The following is a 5,013-nucleotide window of genomic DNA, read 5'->3' as shown; positions in this document are numbered from 1 at the left end:
GAACACCTCGTTGAGGAATTCCCCTTCTAGGCCGAGGACTCCTTCAAGCAGCCCCCTCATGCAGTCGGGGCCTCACTTAATCAATTCGGCACATTATGTGGCACAACCACCATACACGTCGCCTGCTTTACCTTACATCCAGCCTGCCTTCTTCGAAGGATAGGCGACATATAACTATCAACCCTTGGACTGGAAGCTTCGGCTACAAAACCTTGGGGAGCAGCCCTTTGAGTTCATCAGGGAAATAGCTGAGGCCGAGCAGCCGACCAAGGTTAAAAATGTCATGGTTGGAAACTATTATGGTACTTATAACCCGAAGACCACCTCTTGACATACACCCACCTCATGTACTTACAGGGGTTGGATGATGCCGCCTGGTGACGATGCTTCCCAGCCACCCTGAAGGGCATAGCCCAGCAGTGGTTTGGCAATCTGTCGGCTGGTTGCATAAACATATTCAAGACGCTTGCGTTCTTGTTTGCTTCTAACTTCTCTATGAACATGCCTGCAAAGAAAACGAGCCTTGATTTAGGCCATGTGCAGCAGGGAGATAGAGAAGGGTTGTGCTCATACGTCAGGGGGTTCAATCTGGTGAGAATCCAGATACAAGGACTGTCTGATGAAGTGGCTTTCACAGACTTTTTCAAAGGTCTGAAGGACGTGGCGACTTTCAAGTTCGAACTCGTCCGAAAGAAAATCTTCACCCTCCAAGGAGCCTTGATGGAGGCAGATGCTTATATATAGGCAACCGAGCTCTGCTCCTCTAATAAGCAGTCGGACTCTAAGAAGTCTGACCGATAGAAGGAGAGTCGGCCTGCTCAGCCATCTCTAAAACCAGAAGAGAGCAACAAGAAAAAAGAAATCTGGGCGGTTAATAACTCCGATCAGCCGGCCTAGAAGAAAAAGAAAGAGTGGAAACCGTACGTTCCAAGGTACGAGTTCCACAAGGACATCTACTCCATCCTCATGGAGAGTAAGGATTGAAGTACTCTTAAGAAGCCGACTCCTATGAAAGGTTCCGCTGAAAATCGGAACAAAAACAATCACTGTCACTACCATGAGGATGTCCGCCATGACACCAACGACTACTTCAGCCTCAAGCAGGAGCTTAATTGTCTGGCCGACAAAAAAGCGCTGAAATCCTATGTGAAGTCCAAAGTGGCTTCCAAATAAAATCCTGGGAAGTCAAGCAAAAAGACTCCCTAGCCTGCTATCAGCTCTGAAACGGATGAGGAACCCATCTATACGATAGCAGGCGGATTTGCCGGTGGTGGTCCAACCATCCGGGGAAACAAGGACCATCTGAGAAAGATGGTCCATTATGTTGATGAGGGACAGGCGGCCAGCATATCCGCCTTCCCCGAAGTCATCATCATTGAAAAGGACAGAGGCAAAGTCTGACGGCCGTATGATGACCCTGTGGTCATAGAATGCAAAGTGGTCAACCAATTGGTTGGTCGCATCTTAATTGACACAGGAAGCTCCTTAGACATCATTAGCTACAAATGTCTATCCAACCTAAAATACAGGCCGGATAGTATGACGGATGTCTCCCATCCTCTAGTGGGTTTTGGGGAAGGAGTTGTGCATCCAGTCGGACGCATTGATTTGCCCATCCGACTGGGCAAAAAAGGTAGCGGTCAGCATATAACCATCCGATTCTTGGTGGTCGAGGAGCTGACCGCCTACAACCTCATCCTTGGCTGACCCACTCTTAACGAGTGCAAGCCGTCATCATTCCAGTTCTTATGCTTATCAAGTATGAGAGGGATGATGGGACTGTTGGCTCCCTGAACGGGGACCAGAAGACGGCTCGAGAATGCTATCTCTTGGACGTCAAGCCTGCGACAGTTGTAGTTGTACAGGGTAAAGAGTCAATTGACCTTGATGAGGTCAAGGATGACCATCCGGCCCCACCAGCCGTTAAAAAACAAAAGCCTAATCCGCTAGTGGTGGTCAAAAAAGAAAAGCAATAACGATCACTGACCGGGGAGCGGTCAGATGACCTCCATCCCCAGCCGGCTGGTGAACATACTTATATTCCTATGGACGACAGCCGTCCAGAGTAAACTGTTAAGGTGGGGACGGCTGCTTTTGCTAAGTTGGGCATAAGTCTGCACCGACTTTTGAAAAAATTCAAAGACATTTTTGCCTTTGAAGTGGAAGAGATGCCAGGCATCAACCCGGATCTTGCTGTCCACAAACTCGCTGTGGATCCCAAAAAGAAGCCCATTCGGCAAAAGAAAAGAAACCATGGCAAGGAAAGAAGTCAGGTGGCAACCGTAGAAGTTAAAAAGCTGTTAGACACTGGGTTCATTCGGCCATGTAGCTTCCTTGACCGGGTTGTGAATGTTGTGCTTGTAAAAAAGCCGAATGGTACCTGGCGCATGTGTGTGGATTACACTGACTTGAACAGAGCATGTCCGAAGGATAATTATCCACTTCCAAAGATCAACAGTCTGGTCGACTCTATAGCTGGACATGCCCTGATGAGTTTTATGGACGACTTTCAGGCTTTCATCATATTCCCCTGTGGAAGAAGGATCAAGAAAAGACGGCATTCGTCACTGATAAGGGGTTATTCTGTTACAATGTGATGTGGTTTGGTTTGAAGAATGCGCCTGCTACATTCCAACAAATGATTAATATTGTCTTCATTAATCAAATTGGGAGGAATGTAGAGGCATACATTGATGATATGATAGTCAAATCCAAACAACAGGCGGATCACCTGTTTGAACTCCGAGAAACATTCTCCACACTCAAGCGGCACAAGGTCACGCTTTATCCAAAAAAGTGTGTCTTTGGTGTTGAGTCTTGGAAGTTTCTCGGATTCTTGATTGACCAAAGGGGGATTGAGGCCAACCCTAAAAAAATACAAGCGGTAATCGACATGCAGTCGCTCTGTTCTGTAAAGGAAGTCCAAAAATTAACTGGTTGTCAGGCAGCTCTGGGAAGCTCTTGGAAGATTTCTCAGTCGGTCAGGTGACAAGTGCCTCTATTTCTTCCAAATGATCAGAAAGAAGACTAGATTTGAATGAAGGGAGGATGCTAAAGCCGCCTTCCAAAAGATGAAAACGCATCTGCACTCTTTACCAAGGTTGGTAAGTCCCTGGTGATCATAAATATAATAGAATAACATCAATATTGGAAGCAATTTAACAATAATTCCAACAATATAAAATCGTTAGAAAAATATTAGAAATGAAAGGAACATAATTCTTACTTTGATTCTGTTTGCTTGCAACAACAAAATAATAAACGAGTTAGTAACTTCAAGGAAATAATAATAAAACAATAATTAAATTAAATTAAATAAAGTAAAGTTGATTTGGGGCCAAACCCTCAAACAGTTCTTCCTTTCACGCCTTGGCTTAAGGACAGAACCACGAGTAAAGTACGGACTCCTTGGAGTGCTTCAAGAAGGAATTTTGAAAGAAGAAGGGTAGGCTAGTGTTTAGGCTAGAGCATAGAAGAGAGAAAAATAGAGAATTAGTTGATGCCTCGTACATCATAAATGAGGGGGTATTTATAGAAAAAATGTGTTGAGGGAACACACGGAACCCTAAAATGATAAAAACCCTAAAAAAGTATACCGCGACACGGAAAAGTGTACCGTGACACGGGAAATCCCACCGTCAAACGGGAAACACTCCGTGACACGGTATACTTTTGTGTGACGCGGGAAATATTTAGTGAACGGGGGGAGAAAACGCGTTAAGGGTTTACGCGGAAAGGAAACGGAAACCCTCGTGTCACAGCAGGTGTCTCGTGTCACGGGGAACCCCACCGTCAGACAGGAAAGTTTCCCGTGACACGGTGGATTGTTGCCGTGACGCGGGAGTTTTCAGTCCGCTTTTCCGTCTAAATTCATTTTTAACCCTAATTTCGTTAAGCATTTTAAGTGCCGATTGATAATTTTGGGCCATTTATGTTTTTATTATTATTTGGGCTAAAATAAGAAAATAAATAAAATAAAATAAATAAAAAGTTTCGGCCAAAATAAATAATAAAACAATAAAATAAAATAAAAAGGTTTGGGCTAAAATTAAAAACTATGTTTGGACTAAACATCAAGACTGATCCATGGACTATTCATAAATTAAATTTAATTAAACACGATTTTTAAGCACTCTCGGGATTAAATACTGAACCCGACCAATAGTGGCGGTGAAAGGTTGTAGATCATCGGGTTTGGTTTTGGGGAGACATTTTTAGGTGTCTACAGAAGCCCCCACTTTGACTGAGTTTGTAGAAATGTCTGTTTCGAAACGATAGTCAAAGTAGCCGATAGGGACGGAGAATGATTTAAGACGTTCTGCGATCCTAAATCACTCTGTATACGCCGATACCTGCATAAAAATGTTAATTCCACAGATAAAAGAGTAAAAAGATAGAATACGTATCTGGCACCAGTGTATCGGTGACTAATGAGTTTGGCAGCTTCCTATGCTTGAAGGAATCCACCGGAAGACGTTTGTTGAAATGCTTTCCATGCCTGAGGAAAGCCGACTGAGGAATTTGGTAGCTTTCTAAGCCTGAAGAAACCTACCGGATGATACTTTCCATGCTTGAGGAAAGTCGACATATGAATTTGGCGATTTTCTATGCTTGAAGAAACCCACCGATAATACTTTCCATGCTTGAGGAAAGTTGATAGATGATTTTGGCGTCATTCTATGCTTGAAGAAATCCACCGATAATGCCTTCCATGCTTGAGGAAAGTCGACTTGGCGGTTTTCTATACTTGAAGAATATCCACCGATAATGCCTTGCATGCTTGAGGAAAACCGACTTGGCGGTTTTCTATAATTGAAGAAAATCCACCGATAATACCTTCCATGCTTGAGGAAAGCCGACTTGGCGGTTTTCTATACTTGAAGAAAAATCCACCAATAATGTCTTCCATGCTTGAGGAAAACCGACAACTGATATAGTTGCTGAAATTTGTAAGTGCATGATAATTCCATTATCCCCGAACGTGGGCCACAAATGATTTACCTTCAAGTCGAC

Source organism: Chenopodium album, chromosome 5 (genome assembly GCF_948465745.1).
Source record: "Chenopodium album chromosome 5, dcCheAlbu1.1, whole genome shotgun sequence".
Lineage (NCBI taxonomy): Eukaryota > Viridiplantae > Streptophyta > Magnoliopsida > Caryophyllales > Amaranthaceae > Chenopodium > Chenopodium album.
The sequence above is the reverse complement of the archived record's forward strand: the minus strand, read 5'-3'. Positions refer to the sequence as shown.